A 23,342-nucleotide genomic window follows, 5' to 3' on the forward strand; every position below is an offset into this window, starting at 1 on the left:
ATATCCTCCTTTCAAGACACTGTCCATTCCGTTCAACAGCTCTTTCAGGTCCTACGCGAAATTTTCTACGTCGATTCACTTCCTAGCTACCTAAAGACAGACTGCCCGTATTCGCGTCTTAATCCGAACTGTTTCCCGCGCGCCGAACCTCCTCGCTCAACTGACTAGGGCAGTGCCTTATCCTGAAGCCGTCCATCTGATTGATTACAGATTATTCTACATTTTTTACATTTTAACGTATTTAAATAATCGAAGCTTGACCACTTTCACGTTCTAATTAAAGTAATAATAATATCCGTTACAAAATAAACGTTAAATTCTTTTACATAAAACCAATACAATTTCCTTCTTAACTTTTAATGTCAGTGCAGGAAGCCTTGCACCAGTGTGCTTTCTGATAAATAAAGAACAGAAGTAACTATTATGCACTAAACTTTAGAACAAATATTGTATTGGCTAATGATTCAACAAGGTGTCGTGCTGTCATCGTTCAATGTGTTTTGTGGAGGAAATGATGATCAAAAGCTTAAACTGAAAATTCTGATAATTTACTATATTTTTAAACAAAGTTATAGTTGATATTTACAACATTTGTCATTTTAATGATTCACTTCTATATGAAATGTCGGTCGTTAAGATCGACCAAAGCGTTCAGATTTTAGTATTCAGCTCTGTTACAAAATTTGTTAATCCTAAACTATTATAGATATGAACAATATTCAAGTTTTATTGGGATTACCATGAAAATTTATGAAGGATGGTAGATTAAAAGTACTGTGGCTTCGTTCCCTGGATTACTATCGATCTTAGGTCCGACATATTTAACACTGCTACGTCTCCTTGGCGACAAACTGTTTCTACAGGGTTTCCCAATGACGTAGCTTCTCGTCTGCCTCACTCTACAGCACAATAGACGCCTGCGAATTTCGCCGTCTCGTGGCGAAACTGCGTTCTTTGTGGCACACAGTCCTGGGCGACAGGATTCGTTTTACAATTCTTGAAGGCTGATTCTTTCTGACATATATTTAAATGAGAGCGAAATGCTCGTTAACTCACAACAAGTAGGTCAATTACTGTTTCTGGAGTTGAACACCAATCACAAAGTCAAGGCCTACGATGGGTCAGAGAATTTAGAGTTCGGTGTAGCCAAAGTTAACAACCAGTATTAATTACGAGTCCGAACTGTTGACACAGCGTAGTATGCCACATGCCGACTGGTGGATCTGCAGTCTTGCGGCTTCCCAGGGAAGACAACTACGGCGTCGCTGGAGGTCGGACTGCGATCCGTCTTCCTGGATACACCGCATAAAGGGCCTTGTTTGTAGGGGGGGGGGGGGGGGCTCTCTGCGCCTGGCCCAGCGGCTTACTCGGTGGAGATTGTCCTCTGCGGTTGTGACATTGTTCGTATTTTTAAAAAATAATTTCTAAATATTTTATTGAAACTGTTAAAGAAGTAGACACATTGAAGCGAAATCGATACGTAGCATAAAAGATGGAGTAGTTCCGTCAGGAACGGAAAGCTGTGTAAGCGTAGGAAAAGGTGGGAGCGGAAACGTTTGACGCGCTTTGGCGGGCGCGAACAAAGTCAGTCGGTGGCCAGTGATCTTAGAGGCAGCACGTACAGCGCCAGCATAGTGTGGAGTGCGCCGTATTGTTGCATCTTGCCTCGGTTGGAAACTGCAGTTTATCACGGCCTGGTATGAGGAGGAAAAACGGGCTGTTGAGTATAACATGGATCACCGTTATGAAGAGGAAATAAGTCCGACATGGATAAATGCTCTTGGCCGTTCTGATATTAAAGCAGTTGTTGCCACCAACGCCACCATCGCTGATCACAGATTACAGGGTACTACATTTTAGCTGTGTATTATAGTGTGTGCCAGGAAGTTGAAATGTACTTTAAGAATAATAACCATCATCCAAATTAACAATTGACCTGTATTCAGCCAAGACTGTGAAATCTTTAATATATTGTTGGCAAAGCAGTGATTAATCAGTGAAATAATTGATGAAAAGAAAAACTGAGAATTTCATAATTAACATTGCTAGTATTTTTTGTGTTAAAATGATTACGTGATGTTATGCCATATTCTGAGAACACATTAGACAAATTGTTTGCTGCTTTCACATTACGTATTAATGAAAGGAAATAATAAGTGACGATTGATGGTGATAAATAGTAACGTTAAAAGTTTATAGTGAATCAATGAAATGTTGAGTACCAAATATGTTCATGTAGAAACCCCCCCTGTCCAAATTTACTTTTGTTTTCATGAAATAAGTCTGATTAAGCAACTGGGTGCTGTAGTATTGTTTCGAGCGGCTAAACTTTTCTTGTATTGATGAATCATCTTATCTAAACCTAAAGTGAAGTCTTAAGTAAGTAGGGAGTTGCAATCTTTTCCGCTGTCCTACTCAGCTTCATTACGTGTGCTTAATTAGACTGGCGAATAATAGTGTACCACCAATCACATATATTGTTATTTGCCATACCTCTGAATTAATGACATATTTGAAGAAACAAGTCTGATGCTTATTCCTTAGGTTAACACACACGCTTATTACACTTGTTTTTGTGGTTTGCTATCCGGATAGGTAACTATACTTCTGTTTGTTACATTGCTTATTATTAACAGTATATTATAAGAATATTACAGTTGGCTTTGCATGACAATATGTTTTGTAAACCAACTCAGTATACAAAATACACGCAAGTATTACATCTGGTTTTACATATCAGGATGGTAAATAACACACACAAGTCAAAAGGAGGAATATTGCATGGTTTGTGCGAGGCCGTAAGTTGACTACCCGCCGCACAATATTCTTTACACTATTTTCCATCATGTCTATGCGTCACAGAGATCGGCCTACAGAGGTAAACAAACGACATCGTGTAAAATCGAACTTTTCAAAGGCAGAAAAGGATTGTTGGAACTGCATCTGCAAATAAACGAAGATAACAGTATAATGCGAAGGTCTTCTGTAACGCAATGGTAAAGTTACAGGTTGGGGAGCAGTAGGACATGGGTTCGAAACTTGTCGAGTCAACAAAAGCAACGAAAGCGACGAGTTACAGTTCGCCTTTAGCAGTAAAACAATTTTCTTTTCCGTATTGAGTTTGCTCGTACATGTCAGCATTAATCGACGTAAGCAAAGCGCGTGATTAATATTTATGCCGCAGTTTTCTGACCGCCGTTATTTCGGGTGCATTACCCATCAAAAGGTTTTGGTTAGGTTAGGACACGAGTGTAAATGCAGGGCTACAAAACGCGTTGTCTGCCGCACTTCAGTCACTGGTCGTTTAAAATCAGTTGTAGACAGAGCACCTCGTGTTCGCGCCGTACCTGATGGCAGCAGCTTCAAACATTGCTCCGATTTATGTGCTGGCGCGTTGCGATGCAAACTTCCGCTCCTCTGGTGGCGAATTTTTTCGCAAGCACGCCTCCTTAAAGTTACTGAAACACAGTTCTCAGCCAGAGATAGCAATAGAAAGAGCAGCTGCACACCTCGTAATCCCAAGTCTCACTAAGAATTGTTCTATCGGTGGAAGGAATAGTTAAATGAAAGTATTTAACCGCGTAAAATTCTACTCTATTACGGTAAGCTTGCGTACACCAGTTACTACCAAGCCTTACTCTAAGTCGTACAAAGTCTGAAAGGTCCACATGCTGACATTCATAACCGTAGCCAATTTACGTTTTTAATTATCCTTCACTGAAAGTTTATAAACGGATTTTTTTTAGGATAGCTCCCTCAAATATTGCTGTAATCAGTCTCACGTAGCAAAAGTTCAAGTAGGCGAGTAAGCAGCACGCCACGGGAATTTAGTTACATAAAATGTAATGATAATTAAACCGAAACCCTTAGCCGCCGACAGCTGTTGTTATATACATCAATGGAGACAGCTTAAAATGTGTGCCCCGACCGGGATCTCCTGCTTCCATGGGAGACGCTCTATGAATCGGGGCCATCGAGGGCACAGAGGATAGTGCGACTGCAGGGACTTATCTCTTGCACGCTTCCCGTGAGACCCACATTCCCAACTGTCCACAACTTACATTCGTAGTGTTACTAATAGATATTTGCCCATTCACTCAATCTCGCCAGACGAAGCTGATGAGTCCCGTAAGAGTTCGGACAAACAGTGTGCATACGCGTAGAAGGTAAATGGCCGAGTAGCCTTTAACTATATGAAGATGGTATCTGTTCCCGAAAGAACAATCCCGGTCGGGGCACACATTTTCAGCTGTCCCCATTGACATATCAACACCACCTGACGGCAGCTGGGGGTTTCGATTTAATTATCGTTTCATTCTAGTGAAGCTGCACGGTAATCAGTCGTATCTGTTTTTCGGGAACAGATACCATCTTCATACGTAAAATTTCACACCGTACATCAAAACAAACTGTTCACCACTTTATGGCGTTTCTAGAACGTTTTGGTACCGAAATATCAAAATAATAATAATAATAATAATAATAATAATAATAATAATAATAATAATAATAATAATAATAATAATAATAATAATTATTATTATTATTATTATTATTTTCATCGGAGCAGATCGTCTGATCGCCATGAGATCCAATCCCATACCCTACTCATCTCTCTACACAAAACTTCCCAGTTCCCCAAAAAACGCGAGTATGCTAATTTCTGAATGTCAGAATCACAGCCTATCGGAAAGCAGCATCAAACCCGCTCAATGCCGCTCGTATGTACAGAAACAATCCAAATTTGTCACTGAATCGGAACAATAAATTACCATAAATTTTGAAAACCCCTTAACAAAACTACTTTAACGAAATCAATTTCATTTCCCTAGTACCATAAACTGACGAACCACACGCGTCTTTCTCTAACATGCCTGATGGGACCAGCTACTTCAACGTACAGTATGAAACTCACTCTCATAACTAACCACAATTATGGCAGTAATTAAAAAACTATTTGAAAATTAAACAGAACTGCAAATAAAAATTACTATTTTGACTGCTGCTCGAACTGTGCTCGTCAGCTAATGATCTCTACCAGTTGCATAGGAACCACAACCCGGCATCTGATGCCAATTTTTCTGCGCGTGGCTCATACTGCACGTCTGTTCACTGCTGTTGCGATCTCCATAGGCATGATGTAAATCGCTACGCCTCAGTTACACCAACAGCAATTAGGGCTTGCGAAGTGACCCACCGTGTTTGCGTGTCACCTTTAACCGAGCGGTAGACGATGTGGCAACGCTGTAGCGCCAAGTGACAGACGTCACCTATCACGTTATTTTAATCTGACTGTACTTGTCTAGGTCGCAACCTGTAGCGGCGTATCTGACACCTGGCTGCAGCCAGCTTGACGTGCCTTCTGCTTGACGGCTGACCCCTACTCAGTCCGGGACCCGCCTGACTGATCTGTTGTGCAGAAGGCCGGTATACGTAGGGGCTCGGTCGAGCTTTATTGGGTGGCAAATAGCAATGGTCTTTCGCTGATAGCACGGAATTTCGATCAAACCTACGTTATATGCAATGTGTGACTTTATGGCTGCTCGTAGTGTGTTCTTGAGCTCGATTAACATTCGAACAGTTTGCGTCAAATTCGTATTCGTGACAACCCTTATTGAACCAGTGATAAGACTGAAACGAGTAAATTAAAAAGAATCGTGAAATGGCACCGTCCCACAAGCTGAGATAGGTTTGCAGTAGAAACATGTTTGCTCAAGACAGGAATCTGCAAATATAGATGGTGTTACGAAAAGTACCGGCACGTTCCTCACAAACAACGAAATGCGTCATATCGACATCGGTCCGGAAAAAGCTTTATTTCCGTAACAGAACTCACTCTACACGCCTCCATAGTACATTCATCATGCGACACAGAAACAGAACACACCAGCGTCTCACACGAACTCACATTAAATGGTCAGAATATGCGTAACCGTTGACTGCACCCATCAATATCTAACGCTCTAATGTACCATTGGAACGCTACCTGTGACTTCGCAGTATTCCACAATACGGGCACGAGCACTCCGCCTGACACCAAGACTCAATTTTCGTATGTCCCAGAAAACTAATGTCTAGTGGTTCAGATCCGAAGAACGTGGAGGCTAGGAACTGGTCCATCTGTTCCTGTCAGTGAGGCACTTCATTTTTTACAGTCTAACGCTTCCTGCTGATTCAGGTTTCCTTACGTTAGGTCTGCATTTCTAGTGTCTAGCCCCGTAATTTAGTTCTTCCACGTTGTTTCTGGCCTTCGACAGTGAGACGAAAGGCTGAGCTGATCACAAATAGGTGGTGCCCGCATTCTGTGTCCAGCCCATCGATGCCTCCATTCTTGCGTTTTCTCGCCGACTGAAGCCACTCCAGCTAGTTGTCGGATCGTCATATTGATGTGATCAAGCAGGGAAACGCCTAATGATCTCTGTATCAGCATTTCCATGAGAATTAGTGAGTGCTCAGCACTTCTAGATGTGACCAACGAACGGTATCATACAATGCAATTGGACTCAGCACTGTGCGGAATTCTTTGGTTTTTGATGAACAGACGTTTTATCACAAATAATACCAGTGACGTATCAGATTCAGGTCATGATTCTTACTAGCATATCCTGAACCAAATAACCGTTATTCTGTAGCCGAGAGCATTCTTGGTAATAGATGATTATTAATTTCTACAGTTCCAGGAGACGGAATCGTTTGGAGGTACTCAGTGCTGTGGATGTTTAAATTGAGGCCAAACCTTTGGACTAGTTTCAAGTTTCTCCACGGTATCCGCCGCAAGCAAAACAGTGTATAGCATTTTCAATGGTACCCACTTCTGTAAGTCGTGTCATACATTGCCCATTACGGTAACAAAGAACAGCGGAAACGGCTAAGCCTTGAACGCCAACTGTCGCAGGAAGCCGTCAGTGGGTGCTGCAGAACATCGCACACGGCTGCTGATGTTTTTGTACAAATTTTTTACCCAGTTTATGTAAGTTTCAGAAACTTTTTTACGAAATTCGTAGCAAATCACGTGACGCAGTACTTGTTATGCCGGAGCCAAGGTAGTCCCTGAGGGCCGGCAACCAATATTACACCACACAGAACAGGGTTGTCTATACCCAAGGCGTACAAATTCGGTGACAATCTTACTCTGTCAAATTTTTCCTCAAGGTCAAAAAAGTCAAGATGGAGGAGTATTTCATCATGTTGATGGATTTTTCCATCAGCACACAGCTAAAATTCCTTCTGTCGTGCCACATCCCTTGACAAACATTGATTTTTTGAGAGCTGAACCATGTTCCACAACCTGTCATCAAGATTATGTTCGAGTATCTTCTTAGTGTGAGAGAGGAGCTTTTAAGTATATCAAATATTTCGTGGCACTGATGACTGATCCGCTACGTCACGTAGAACATACGACTTTGTTTATATTTCGCATCCTTCCTCAAGATAACTGACGAGAGAAATTTACAGTTTTATTCAACTTTTTTGATGCACTGGAGACAATTTGTATCTAGTGCAAACAGTCGACATACATACGCAGACAATTTCACAAATTTTTGCACTCAGGATGCCACTTCATCGTTACTTATTTGGTTTCATAATCGAAAAGGTCTTTGACACACGTATGTTGATCGTAATACTGTAGCACTTTTGCAAACACGTTATAGTGAAATCACCAGAAAGCTACGTAGACGTCCCGGTCAGTTAACAGAAAAGCATTTGTCTTTAATATGGGAATTGCCGTTCAGATTGATTAGCTACAACTGCACATGCACAGCGACGCTTACAATTGAAACGGCAAATCGTCCCAAAAAGCTCAAACAGATTTAAGACTGGCTGTGTCCTCAAAACGTTTAGGAAATTATTCTTTCAACTCTTTCAGGGTCATAATGAAGTCTTAAAACCTCATTTTCTTCTAGGTCGGTGAGTTTAGGGGAACTGTCAGAAAGTTTCCCTTCTACAAAGTGATTTTTTTTAAATGCATAGCTATCAAATCAGAAAAGTTTCTCGCCTTTAAGGTCTTACGGTGATTAGATTAGATTAATACTTGTTCCATAGATCATGAATACGACATTTCGTAATGATGTGGAACGTGTGAGGTTAATAAAAGATGTCTGTACAAGATATTACATTACACAAAATATTGCATGACACTAATGCTTAAGTTAGTTTTTTCCCTCCTTTAATTTATATCTAAAAATTCAACCAATGAGTAGGAGTTGTCATCTAGAAATTCTTTTAATTTATTTTTAAATGTTGGTTGACTATCAGGCTTTTAATGCTGTTTGGTAGGTGACCAAAGACTTTTGTGGCAGCATAATTTACCCCTTTCTGTGCCAAAGTCAGATTTAACCCTGCATACCGAAGATCATCCTTTCTCCTGGTGTTACAGCTATGCACACTGCTATTACTTTAGAACTGGGTTGGATTATTAACAACGAATTTCATGAGTGAATATATATACTGTGACATTACTGTGAGGATCCCTAGATCCTTAAATAGATGTCTGCAGGATGACCGTGGGTGGGCTCCAGCAATTATTCTGATTACACATTTATCATCCGCCCGGAGGATTATGAGACCTACTGCATCCCTGAAAAGGCGGACATACTGGTGTAAATTGACGTCCCGATACGCCTGAACTGTTACAGTTCCTCTGTTAGACTTGCAGGGGTGTACGTGCACCAATCATAATCCCGCGCCACACCATCAAACCATGACCTCCATACAGGTCTCTTTCAAGAACATTAAGGAGTTGGTATGTGGTTCCTGGTTCACGCCAGATGAAAACCCGGCGATAATCACTGTTCAGACTATACCTGGACTCGTCCGTGAACATAACCTGGGACCACTGTTCCAATGACCATGTACTGTGTTGTTGATACCAGGTTTTTATGGGCTCTCCTGTGACCAGGGGACAGAGGAATGCACCTTGCAGGTCTCCGGGCGAATAATCCATGTGTGTTCACTCGTCTGTAGACTGTGTGTCTGCAGACAACTGTTCCAGTGGCTGCGGTAAGGTCCCGAGCAAGCCTGCCTGCAGTACTCTGTGGCCGTCTGCGGGCACTAATGGTGAGATATCGGTCGTCTTGTGGTGTACACTGTGGACGTCCCGTACTGTAGCGCCTGGACACCTTTCCCGTCTGCTGGAATCGTTAACATAATCTTGAGATCGCACTTTGTGGCACACGGAGGGCCCGTGGTACGAACTGCTGTGTTTTACCAGCCTCCAGTCGCCCTAGTATTCTACCCCTCATAGCGTCATCAATGTGTGTTCTTTGAACCATTTTCAAGACAGTCGCTATTAGCAGTCTGAAAACTTCTGCATCCTTACTCGCTGCACCATACTCTGACATGCACCAACACACCTCAAACCCCATAACGTTCAGTGTCAGCAATATCAACTGAGTTCCATGTCTTCATGTACTAAATACTGGTTTTACAATAGCATGAGATTAACAAGTTTGTATAAAAAATTTAAGGTTACAGTGTATGTATACTTTACAGCAAATGTCTTACATTACTGAACATTGAATTTAGAAGGTTTTGCATTTTTAATGCTATATTTTTAGTGACTTTCCCGACCTGAATAACCGAAACTTCTTTGTAGTTAAACAATTTTCCATCTCAGTTTCAATTATTTGTCCCTATGGACAATTCAATGACAACTAATTAAAATAGTAAAAGCTTCAAACGTAGCATGAATGTCCAAATACTTTACCAACTACTTCACAAATTGGCTAAATAGTCGCCATAAACTGGCGAGGAAAGTAGTTACTACAAATTAACGTATTCTAAAGATCGCACAAGCAAGAAATGTGCAATAAACAACTTAACATTCGAAGCAGGTATCAGATTCCGCGTACAGCGCAACAACAATGACAAAATTGAAATTTCACAGAGTCTAAATCACCTCTCAACCTAAAAGAAACACCATCCGCCATAGTTAAGTTGTATTTCTAAAACTGGAGAGCAGCAAAATGCCAAGAACAAACGCAGTTCTCCAGTTTACAAATTACTTAGCCACAACGAAAACGATTTTTTTTAAAATTTAAGGTTGAATAGCAAGCGCACTTTTTGTTCTACTGATTTTTGTTTATATCTAACTAGTTTTCGGATTACTGAGCCCCCTTCAGGAAACAACTGAATAGCATCCACAAGGGGTACTAGGTCCGATGTCACCAAACATAAGCAAAGATACAATCGACTTGCACACAACGTTGAAAACAAGTTCTGCTCAAGTCGATTGCATCTCTTAATATAGAATTGTTTACCAAGAAGTAACGAAAATAAGAAAAAGTAAAATTGTTTGCAGTCTTAGTTCACATATCACACGAGTACTACACTAGGCAGGAATCATTTAAAGAAACGCATCAGAACATTAGAAAACACCTGGAGCCAAATAAAGAGACTGTCATGTATCATATGTAGCGTACTTAAATGTAGGTAAGAATCTCTTGACAAAGCTTAAACATTACCATACAGTGCATTGAAAATTATATTCTACGAAAATTACACGAAATGTGATTAGTTTACGTTGATGGAACCAATTAGAAAATAGAGTGTGATAAACATCGGAATGTCGAGAGTATGAAAATGCTTGGCGACATAGTGAAACAGTTATGCAGAAAGCTATAAAGTAGAACTGAATGCTCCATAAATTTAAAGATGTACTCTTAGGTTCCTGCCTAACCACCACCTCACTGACGGATATTCTGAAAATATCCCACAATGGTTTTGAAACTATAATTTTAAATGTGATTGCTGAGAGTGAAAGACTGGTCTGGCACAATCCAACCTAACCTTACCTTAAACGCTTCTGAGCAGTGTCACCACATTCGCACATTACCGGCAGGCATGCTACTTCCGTCGGTTTGTTGCCCTAATTCGCATATAATCCGCAAGGGGAACTACTACAGCCCACAGTCTGTTTTTCTGTTTTCTTTCGTTCTGAACTACTACCTAAGTTTAGCCCACACATGCTAGCAGTCTGGTTAGATAGTCTGCATGATTACAAAATTTTCGAAGGAAGCTCCTTGTGGAAGTAACAATGGGAAGCCACCAGCAGTGATTACAATTTGTATTTAATTTTGCATAGAAATCGTGAATTTTTATTTATTTTGGCTGTCGGCCCAACACTTCGTACTTAGTGAATCTACATGAATGTTCCTATGTTGCGAAAGATCTGATGAGTAGAAGCATTTGTTACTTTTGCACAGTGACATGCTCCGAGGAGGACAGATTGCAATCCGGACGCCGATTTTGATGACTTGTGGAAATGTATTTCAGAAAAATATCACTTCAGTATTATGAAGTTTAAGTAATCAAAGTGGAGGGGAGAAAGGGAAAGAAGAAACTGATGATACCAGCTACATCAGGAGTTCATGCAGATGCACAATATCGTTCGACCTCCGACGGGAACCCAGCACATGGAAACTGCGGAGAGGTGGGTCTAGGTGAGTTGGCTGGGGAGCGTGCTGAGAGAGTGCGCGCATTTGCAGCCAAGACTGTGTCCAGATAGAGTAGTGGTTAACCAACTGCCTAAAGTCCTCGTCACGTTAGAAGGCGGCCCAGTTTTAGCCGTTCTGCGCATCCCCCTCCACTAGCCACTGGCGGCCAACAATAATCTTTCTGATAGGCTAGCAGCTAATTACACCTAGACAGCGAGACTCGCTCCTACATGCTGCACTGTTGCCGACTTCGCGACGACCGAATTATTTATTCAAATGTCAGTTTTTGTATTATTTTCTTGTAGCAGTATAGGTGTGAAAGTATCTAAATGTTTCAGTGCGATTAAAAAAAGCCAGGTGACGGCAATAAATGTGAAGTGCTTCACAGGCAGGCGAGGGTGATTATTTACCTCATTTATAACTTTTTCAAACGTGAATTTGAAAACAGGTCTTCTACTGTTGACGTTTAAAGACAAGAACGGACTCCAGAGACATATGGTGTCGGCAAAATAACTGCCAAGAGAATTGGAAACGAAAGTGTCAGAGCTATGGGAATCATAGAAAAGTTGGTTTCGTGTCGCGTGGAAAGCATCGATATCGCAAGGAAACTGGAACAAATATATCTTTTTAACAACGATGTGTCCTCCCCCCATGAACCATGGACCTTGCCGTTGGTGGGGAGGCTTGCGTGCCTCAGCGATACAGATGGCCGTACCGTAGGTGCAACCACAACGGAGGGGTATCTGTTGAGAGGCCAGACAAACGTGTGGTTCCTGATGAGGGGCAGCAGCCTTTTCAGTAGTTGCAGGGGGAACAGTCTGGATGATTGACTGATCTGGCCTTGCAACATTAACCAAAACGGCCTTGCTGTGCTGGTACTGCGAATGGCTGAAAGCAAGGGGAAACTACAGCCGTAATTTTTCCCGAGGACATGCAGCTTTACTGTATGATTAAATGATGATGGCATCCTCTTGGGTAAAATATTCCGGAGGTAAAATAGTCCCCCATTCGGATCTCCGGGCGGGGACTACTCAGGAGGATGTCGTTATCAGGAGAAAGAAAACTGGCGTTCTACGGATCGGAGCGTGGAATGTCAGATCCCTTAATCGGGCAGGTAGGTTAGTTGGTTGGTTGATTGGGGTTGAAGGGACCAAACAGCAAGGTCATCAGTCCCTTGTTACAAAGGCGGTCAGTTCCGACAGAGGGACAGCTCAGAAGAGTCAAAAACGATAAAAGGTAAAAGGTAAAAGGTAAAAGGCTAAAAAAGTGCAGTTGTGTCGTCAATGATAAAGACACAAGGAGGGAAGTCAGTAAATGGGCAACCTCAAGAGAGGAAATATCCCACCTGTGATGCAGTACAAGCAAGACCACATGCTATTTAAAAGCGTTCAACCGCCAGAGTGTAAAAGGGCGGATTGTAGAAGGGATTAAACAAACCTAAAAGGCGATAAAAACAGTAAAAGGGAAAAAAGAAGGAACATGGCCAGGGAGGGGAGTCAGGAATCTCCAAGCACAGCCTACAGTGGGAGACATCCCAACCCTCACCGCCCTGCCCCTACTCCAGAGGGAGATGAAAATCCTTAAAACTGAGAATAAAAACCACTTTCACGGAGGAAACTGAGAACCAGTTCAACCATCCGGGAATCGTCTGCTAATATTAAGGGTAAAGTGCAGGGAAGTCTGTACTTAGTACGCAAAGCTAAAAGGAGGGGGCATTCCACCAAAATGTGGGCCACTGACTGGAAAGCTCCACAACCACAAAGTGGGGGTGGCTCACCACGCAAAAGAAAACCATGGGTCAGCCTGGTATGGCCGATGCGAAGACGACAGAGGGTGGTTGAGTCCTTTCGCGAGAGGCGTAAGGAAGAACGCCATGGGACAGGTGTCACCTTAATCGCACGAAGTTTATTAGACAAGGAGGTAGCCTCCCAGGATGTGGCCCATGATTGCGCAAAGAGGGATTTGAGATGAAGCCGTAAATCCGCCACAGGAGGGGTGACAGGGAATGGGGGATAAGTGACTGCTCCCCCAGCCAAACGATCAGCAAGCTCATTTCCTTGGATGCCCACATGGCCAGGGACCCAAAGGAAGCTAACAGAACAAGCAGCATGGTGGAGATCAGCGAGATGGTCATGGATGGAGGAGACCAAGGGATGACGGGAGAAACACTGGTCAAGTGCCTGAAGGCCACTCATTGAGTCTGTACATAACAAAACGCGATTGAGCTTGGACTGTTTAATAAAGGCCAGGGCCCGAGAGACCGCCATCAATTCCGCAGTGAACACCCCACATGCATTTGGCAGGAGATGATTTTCCATGCCTACAGAGGAGGTGAAGGCATAGCCCACACGATCAGCAGATTTAGAGCCATCAGTGTAAAAAACAGCATCCCGAAACTCAGATAAAATGCGGCGGAAAAAACAACGGAACACCATCGGGGGAACGGAATCTTTCGGACCTCGGCAGAGATCCATCCGAACTCGGGGCCGAGGAACTAACCAAGGAGGTGTGTTGGGGAGGGAACGTGGGATACAGGAAAAGGAAGGAAGCTGAAAATCACGGCGAAGAGACGCTAGGCGGAGCCCAACCGGTAAACCCGCCCGAGGGCGGGAGTCAGGTGGGCGACTTCCTTGGGCAGGGAACAGGATAGAATAGGAAGGATGAGTGGGAGAGGAACGGACAGCGATTGCATACGAAACCAGAAGCTGGGAGCGCCGAACGGAAGGGGGGGGGGGGGGATCCCAGCCTCAACCAGGAGACTATCAACAGGGCTAGTCGGGAAGGCACCGATGGCCAAACGGATACCACGATGGTGGACCGGATCCAAGAGGCGCAATGTAGAAGGGGCAGCTGAACCGTAAACTTGACAACCATAGTCCAAGCGAGACAACACTAAGGCCCGATAAAGGTGGAGGAGAGTGGAACGGTCAGCACCCCAAGAGGTGTGGGCAAGGAAGCGAAGGACGTTTAGTTTACGGAAACATCCTATCTTCAGGCGTCTGATATGAGGCAGCCAAGTGAGCTTGTTGTCGAAAAGAAGGCCAAGGAAACGAAACTGTGGGACCACAGGTAATCGTTGTGCATTGAGATAGAGCTCTGGATCGGGGTGGACTGTCACACGGCGACAAAAGTGGACCACTCGCGATTTTAAAGGAGAAAACTGAAATCCGTGTGAGATGGTCCATGCAGAGGCACGCCGTATAGCACCCTGGAGCTGCCGCTCTGCAGCGGCCATCGAAGAGGAACTAACCCAAATGCAGAAATCATCCACATACAGAGCAGGAGTGACCAAAGGACCGACGGAGGCCACAAGTCCATCTATAGCAATGAGGAACAGAAGTACACTCAATACGGAACCCTGAGGGATGCCATTCTCCTGGGTTCGCGGAGAACTTAAAACTGTACCAACCCTAACCCTTCTTCTTTCTTTCTGTTTGGGATCGTGGAGGGCTGTGCAACAAAATGGAGCCAGCCACAGCAAGATCGGGAACAGAAAGAGAGCGGGCGATCTGGGGGCCCGCAGACCGTGGTTCTCGTGGTGGCCGCGTGGCAGCAGACCTTTGGCCTGGAAGGTGCCGGGAAGGGGGATCCCGCGAGGGGCGCCCATGACCGGCAGACGCCGAAGAAGCAGGACACTTCTCCAGCCGGGGAGAGGAAGCGGTGCCCGGAGGGGATGGTGTGGGAACCGCAGGGGGAGGGGGGAGGAAAGGGGTTCGGGACTGGGGTAAGGAATGAGGAGGAGGGGGTGAAGATACTACTGAAGCATAACTAGTTGTCAGGGTCACCGGATGAAGGCGTGTATACTTTTTACGGGCCTCGGTATAGGTGAGACGATCAAGAGTCTTATACTCCTGTATCTTTTTTTCTTTCTGATACACTGGGCAATCCAGTGACCGTGAAGAATGATTCCCACGACAATTTACGCACACAGGAGGGGGAACACAGGAACTTCCCTCATGGAACGGATGTCCACAGTCACCACAGAGGGGGGCCTGCGAACAGCGCGAAGACATGTGGCCAAAACGCAAACACTTGAAACATCGCATAGGTGGTGGGATGTATGGCTTCACGTCACACCGATAGACCATAATCTTGACCTTCTCAGGGAGGGTGTCCCCTTCAAAGGCCAAGATAAAGGCACCAGCGTCAACGCGGTTGTCCTTCGGACCCCTCTGAACCCGCCGAACAAAGTGAACCCCCGCCGGCTTAGATTGTCCCGAAGTTCCTCATCAGATTGAAGGAGGAGGTCTCTATGGAAAATTACACCTTGCACCATGTTCAAGGACTGGTGTGGGGTAATTGACACAGGAATCGTACCAAGATGGGTACAGGCACAGAGAGCTGCAGACTGGGTAGCTGAAGCAGTTTTAATCAACAGCGACCCAGACCGCATCTTGCTGATAGAGTCCACCTCGCCAAACTTGTCTTCGATGTGTTCAACAAAAAACATAGGTTTCGTATGAGTAAAAGTATCCCCATCAGTTCTGGCGCAAACCAGATAGCGAGGGAAAGGTTTCGCCCCCAGCCGACGAGCCTGGCCCTCCTCCCAGGGGGTAGCCACGGAAGGGAAGGCGGAAGGGACAGAGGAAGCAGCACGTGAAGAATCTTTTCCAGTCAAAGAGACGGCCGGAGAACGGCCAGAGTTGTGGACTCTTATGCGTTTCATGAGCATAGTGTCCGCCCTGATACCACCCACTCCGATCAGGGGCTCTCCTCATGGGCGCCACCCAGCCACAGCAAGGGCCGTCTGGCACGACGGCCATTGCTGGGAGTTCCGATGCTCCAGGACGACAAGCAACCACTCCTAGGCTTACATGAGGAGGTCACAGCTCAGGTATCAGACGTGTGACCCCTGTGTTTTCAGGGGGCTCAACCAAAAGGGTACATAGCGACCCCACCACACGGGCTGGCTACCGTGCTGGCTATGGACCCTAGCGTCAAACAACGTAAAGGAAACGATGGAATCAATGATGATGGCACACGCCGGAGACACTAGGTAAGGTGCTCTTCCCCAAATGGCTCACACTACGGAAGAAAATTTAGTGATGGAGGTCAAACCCCAGAGGGGACCAGAGAATACCAAAAGGATGAAGGAATTACAGAACAAGGCCGAATTGCAAGGTCAACAGAACCAGAAGAATAGCAGGGCCAACATAAGGAGGGACACCATAAGTAGGGACACCAAGAAAGGGAGAGGAGAGGTCGGAGGGAAGGATGAAGGACAGGAAAGGAGGGGAAGGGAAAGGAAATGTAGCCCGGAAAAAGAAGGAAGGCTGCAATAGCTCGGGGCCCCGTGCTCGCCACGCACGTACTCACGAAAGGACCGCGAGCCCCCTGGGGGGGGCAGGTAGGTTAGAAAATTTAAAAAGGGAAATGGATAGGTTAAAGTTAGATATAGTGGGAATTAGTGAAGTTCGGTGGCAGGAGGAACAAGACTTCTGGTCAGGTGATTACAGGGTTATAAACACAAAATCAAATAGGGGTAATGCAGGAGTAGGTTTAATAATGAATAGGAAAATAGGAATGCGGGTAAGCTACTACAAACAGCATAGTGAACGCATTATTGTGGCCAAGATAGATACGAAGCCCACACCTACTACAGTAGTGCAAGTTTATATGCCAACTAGCTCTGCAGATGACGAAGAAATTGAAGAAATGTACGATGAAATAAAAGAAATTGTTCAGATAGTGAAGGGAGACGAAAATTTAATAGTAATGGGTGACTGGAATTCGAGTGTAGGAAAAGGGAGAGAAGGAAACATAGTAGGTGAATATGGATTAGGGCTAAGAAATGAAAGAGGAAGCCGCCTAGTAGAATTTTGTACAGAGCACAAATTAGTCATAGGTAACACTTGGTTTAAGAATCATGAAAGAAGGTTGTATACGTGGAGGAGCCCTGGAGATACTAAAAGGTATCAGATAGATTATATAACGGTAAGACAGAGATTTAGGAACCAGGTTTTAAGTTGTAAGACATTTCCAGGGGCAGATGTGGACTGACCACAATCTATTGGTTATGACCTGTAGATTAAAACTGAAGAAACTGCAAAAATGTGGGAAATTAAGGAGATGGGACCTGGATAAACTGAAAGAACCAGAGGTTGTACAGAGTTTCAGGGAGAGCATAAGGGAACAATTGACATGAATGGGGGAAAGAAATACAGTATAGGAAGGGTGGGTGGCTCTGAGGGATGAAGTAGTGAAGGCAGCAGAGGATAAAGTAGGTAAAAAGACGAGGGCTGCTAGAAATCCTTGGGTAACAGAAGAAATATTGAATTTAATTGATGAAAGGAGAAAATATAAAAATGCAGTAAATGAAGCAGGCAAAAAGGAATATAAACGTCTCAAAAATGAGATCGAGAGGAAGTGCAAAATGGCTAAACAGGGATGGCTGGAGGATAGATGTAGGGATGTAGAGGCTTGTCTCACTGGGGTAAGATAGATACTGCCTACAGGAAAATTAAAGAGACCTTTGGAGAGAAGAGAACCACGTGTATGAATATCAAGAGCTCAGATGGCAACCCAGTTCTGGGCAAGGAAGGGAAGGCAGAAAGGTGGAAGGAGTATATAGAGGGTTTATACAAGGGTGATGTACTTGAGGACAATATTATGGAAATGGAAGAGGATGTAGATGAAGACGAAATGGGTGATACGATATTGCGTGAAGAGTTTGACAGAGCACTGAAAGACCTGAGTCGGAACAAGGCCCCCGGAGTAGACAACATTCCATTAGAACTACTGACGGCCTTGGGAGAGCCAGTCATGACAAAACTCTACCAGCTGGTGAGCAAGATGTATGAGACAGGCCAAATACCCTCAGACTTCAAGAAGAATATAATAATTCCAATCCCAAAGAAAGCAGGTGCTGACAGATGTGAAAATTACCGAACTATCAGTTTAATAAGTCACAGCTGCAAAATACTAACGCGAATTCTTTACAGACGAATGGAAAAACTGGTAGATGCGGACCTCGGGGAGGATCAGTTTGGATTCCGTCGAAATGTTGGAACACGTGAGGCAATACTGACCTTACGACTTATCTTAGAAGAAAGATTAAGGAAAGGCAAACCTACGTTTCTAGCATTTGTAGACTTAGAGAAAGCTTTTGACAATGTTGACTGGAATACTCTTTTTCAAATTCTAAAGGTGGCAGGGGTAAAATACAGGGAGCGAAAGGCTATTTACAATTTGTACAGAAACCAGATGGCAGTCATAAGAGTCGAGGGTCATGAAAGGGAAGCAGTGGTTGGGAAAGGAGTGAGACAGGGTTGTAGCCTCTCCCCGATGTTATTCAATCTGTATATTGAGCAAGCAGTAAAGGAAACAAAAGAAAAATTCGGAGTAGGTACTGAAATCCATGGAGAAGAAATAATAACTCTGAGGTTCGCCGATGACATTGTAATTCTGTCAGAGACAGCAAAGGACTCGGAAGAGCAGTTGAATGGAATGGACAGTGTCTTGAGAGGAGTATGTAAGATGAAAATCAACTAAAGCAAAACTAGGATAATGGAATGTCGTAGAATTAAGTCGAGTGATGCTGAGGGAATTAGATTAGGAAATGAGACACTTAAAGTAGTATAGGAGTTTTGCTATTTGGGGAGCAAAATAACTGATGGTGGTTGAAGTAGAGAGGATATAAAATGTAGACTGGCAATGGCAAGGAAAGCGTTTCTGAAGAAGAGAAATTTGTTAACATCGAGTATAGATTTAAGTGTCAGGAAGTTTTTTCTGAAAGTATTTGTATGGAATGTAGCCATGTATGGAAGTGAAACATGGACGATAAATAGTTTGGACAAGAAGAGAATAGAAGCTTTCGAAATGTGGTGCTACAGAAGAATGCTGAAGATTAGATGGGTAGATCACATAACTAAAGAGGAAGTATTGAATAGGATTGGAGATAAGAGACGTTTGTGGCACAACTTGACCAGAAGAAGGGATCGGTTGGTAGGACATGTTCTGAGGCATCAAGGGATCACCAATTTAGTATTGGAGGGCAGCGTGGAGGGTAAAAATCGTAGAGGGAGACCAAGAGATGAATACGCTAAGCAGATTCAGAAGGATGTAGGTTGCAGTAGGTACTGGGAGATGAAGAAGCTTGCACAGGATAGAGTAGCATGGAGAGCTGCATCAAACCAGTCTCAGGACTGAAGACCACAACAACAACAACAACAACAACAACGATGTTTTAAAGTGCTCCATGTGAATGATGAATGCATCACATCACAAAAAAGTGTTACAGATGAGGAGGAGAAAATTAGCTTCAATGGTAAGCGCTTCGTCAATGCAAAGACTTTTAAAAGACGTTCGTTCCAGACATGTTAAGAAGAGATTTTAGTTCAAAGAAATGACATAGGTACAGCACAAACTCACACAAAGATTCACGATATAAGAGGAGATATTTCAACAGAGAAACCTTGATGAAACATGGGTCAATTAGTATAATTCCAAGAAGATCTGCTGGAAAATGAGTGATGGTACTGACGGTTTTAAAGTTTTCAAAGAAATTGGTCCTGGGATAATTATTCGGCATGCCGACTCTTCTGGTTTTGTAAACTTTTATTTACATGTAAGAAAAACAGCAAGGACTACCATTCGGAAATTAGCGCTGTCTGTTTCGTGACCTGATTCACAATTATTGTCATACTTTGCTTGGAAGTCGGTCCTCGCCAAATAATTCAAGAGAAAACGACTATTAACACCAGCAAAGCAGATATTTTTCCCTAGCTTAAAAATAAAAATATTAAGCACAGTATAAACCACTCATGTCGATCTCCTGCAGTTCGTTAATATAAACAAGTCACGTGACAGAACGTACAAACTTTACTTCCTTGCACGTGAATAGGGTCACAGTTTTGCGTTTACCCACGAGTCACTGTCAATTTAGATCTATTGAATTAATTTGGGCAAAGGACATGGCTATGTGGGAGAAAAAACACATTTAAGATAACATTCACTGAATCGCTTGTGCATGAGGCAGTAGACAACAACCCAGCTGTAGCGTGGACACAGTCTGTGTGACAGGCTGGGAAGCTTCAGAACGAACAATTTGACAGGGAAGTGATGATACAAGCCTTGAACCTATCATCGTAAATTTACGATCAGATTGTTCGGAAACAAATAGAAGTATCGGTCGTATTGCTATGAAGACTTCGGAACAAAGTAATATTTACTAGTTTGAAAGACTTATGGTTTAAAAATGTGTGTGTCAAGATAACATTTGCTTACATAATGAGAACCTCCTAGCTTTTTTCATTAGGACTTCGTATCTTTTGAATAATGCAGACTATAATATTCAACTTATTGCCCAAGGAGAAGTTAAGCTTCTCTCACCATGTTGTATGCTCTAATAACAAGCGAGAATTCAGCTGGATAAACTCGTCAAAAGTCCGATATTTCCTCATATAAACCCCTGCCATTTTCAAGGCACGAACTGGACAAGGCCCTAAAATGACAGTAACTGCTACTTGTCGAGATATCGGTGGTTTTCGATGTTATCGGTCATCATTCCCTGGAGTTATTCGCAGATAATGGTTGTTTGCTTGTGCAATGGATTATAAATACGGTATCTCCCTGTAATGTCGACCGAGTTATTGTACACTCATAATGCCCGTTAATAGCGAAAAATATGACAACTTACTAACCCTTTTTAAGATAGTCTTTTAATTAGTCTTTTCTACCACTAATTCTTTTTGTATGTAGAAATTACACTGAACTACAGTCAAATATCCACACAGCCAGCCAGCCCCCCCCCCCCCCCCCCCCCATGCATTCATATACGAAGTTTTATTTATTTAAACTGGCTGAGGGCCTTCGCATACCGTCGCTTTTTAAAAGTCCATACCTCAATCGATAAAAACGGAAATTATAGTATCACTTCGTCAAATTAGTTTTTCCTAGTCAAGAACTGCAGTAAAAATGAAACCTATCGAAATAAATTTAAGTGTTTAATACACAAAGTATAATCAAACAAATCTGTATATCCTAGGCATGTAAACGGTACGCATGCAATATGCACTATCTACAGGATCAAAAAGTCAGTATAAATTTGAAAACTTAATAAACCACGAAATAATGTATATAGAGAGGTACAAATTGACACACATGCTTGGAATGACATGAGGTATTATTAGAACAAACAAAAAAAACAAAGTTCATAAAATGTCAGAGAGATGGCGCTGGACAGAAAAACTGCTACCGCGACGGGTGAGAGGTATTCCTGGCTGACAAACACCTGCTGGAACGTACGATGTTTATGCAGGATGGCGCACCACCACATATTGCTAGACGTTTGAAAGATTTCTTGCGCGCTTCGTTTGGTGATAGTGTGCTCAGCCGCCACTTTCGTCATGCTTGGTCTCCCAGGTCTCCAGACCTCAGTTCTTACGATTATTGGCTTTGGAGTTACCTGAAGTCGCAAGTGTATCGTGATCGACAGACATCTCTAGCGATGCTGAAAGACAACGTCCGACGCCAATGCCCCACCATAACTCCGGACATGGTTTACAATGCTGTTCACAACATTATTCCTCGACTACAGCTATTGTTGAAAGATGGACAAGTGAGCATTTCCTGTAAAATCTCTGCTTTTTCTTACTTTGTTATGCTAATTATTGCTATTCTGATCAGACGAAGCGCCATCTGTCTGACATTTATTGAACTTTTGGTTCTAATAAAACCCCATGTCATTCCAAGCATGTGTCAATTTGTACCTCTCTCTCTACATTATTCCGTGATTTATTCAGTTTTCAAATTTATACTGACTTTTTGATCACCCGAATATGTCCAAAAACGACGCGCATAGACAAGGGACTTTCCGATGCTCATACCTCTGGTTCTGTTGATACAAAGGTAGGGTCAATTGTTTCGCTTAGTCTTTGGGCTAGAGACGATTTGTCTATCCAGTAGAAGTGTCGTCCTACTGTAACTAACCAACAGTACAGTATGAAAGTTTGAATATTACACACTTCCACAATCTTCGGCAAATGGAGCAAATTGGTTGGTTCTTCTTGCTCTAGATACGACCTACGATGCGCCTTAAGAGGCTTGTGGAGGTGCCATTTAGTCCCTGGACAGTTCCTTAGAAAACCCGAAAAGAACCTTTTAACCATTTTTTGTCGTCAGCAGAAAATGGCTTAAATTTTGATGGTATGTTCTCTAGGAATTTATCCAGAAGTGCTATCTTCTCGTTTTCAGAAATCTTTACCCATTAACTGAAAAGACCACTACATAGTTTTTGGGTATGAAACCCGAACCGCAGATTTCAAGACGGCGTGTGCACGGGAAATGGCTGCAATTTATTCCTCACATCCCAATGTCGAGCAACCTTGGAAAGTTTTTATATTTTTATCCGTTTCTGATATACAGAGGTTTGAAGTTACACTACACGTACACGAAATATAGCCACATAAAACCTGGTGTGAGTCGAAGATTTAGTTTATAAAGTTATGCAGCAAAGAGAAATATGCTGTAAAGTGTCTCCTTTATCAGGTTTGTGGAAACCTCACTTTGTACTAAAGCACACGCAAATTCTTTTGCACTTAAAATCCAGTTGAAGTGTACGATTAGTATTGCATTTCTTCAAGTCCACAGAAGTATAAAGTATCAATTTTATTCATCTATTAAGATATTTCCTTATGAGTACATGCCCTGCAGTAGCAAGGAAAAGGGAACCAGCGGAAAACTCGCCCATCGAAGAAAAAACCCGAATATTCTCCTGTTTAAAAGACAGAGCACCAGCTGCCTCGATACCTTTAAAAAATTTTCCCAAACGTTCCTTGCATGCGAACATATTTTCACTTTATGGTGAGAAGGACACAGCATGAGTAGGAAAGAGGCCGAAATTTAATACTTGAAGACAGAAGACAGAGTGTGTGTGTGTGTGTGTGTGTGTGTGTGTGTGTGTGTGTG

General features: G+C 43.1%; 1 protein-coding gene across 1 annotated transcript in view; it reads right to left on the bottom strand.

The window, feature by feature from the left end:
• LOC126315565 (uncharacterized) overlaps positions 1 to 23,342 on the bottom strand; it is a 52,357-nt gene that overhangs the window by 26,911 nt on the left and 2,104 nt on the right. The window lies entirely within an intron of this gene.

This window comes from Schistocerca gregaria, chromosome 1, assembly GCF_023897955.1.
Source record: "Schistocerca gregaria isolate iqSchGreg1 chromosome 1, iqSchGreg1.2, whole genome shotgun sequence".
Taxonomy (NCBI): Eukaryota; Metazoa; Arthropoda; class Insecta; order Orthoptera; family Acrididae; genus Schistocerca; species Schistocerca gregaria.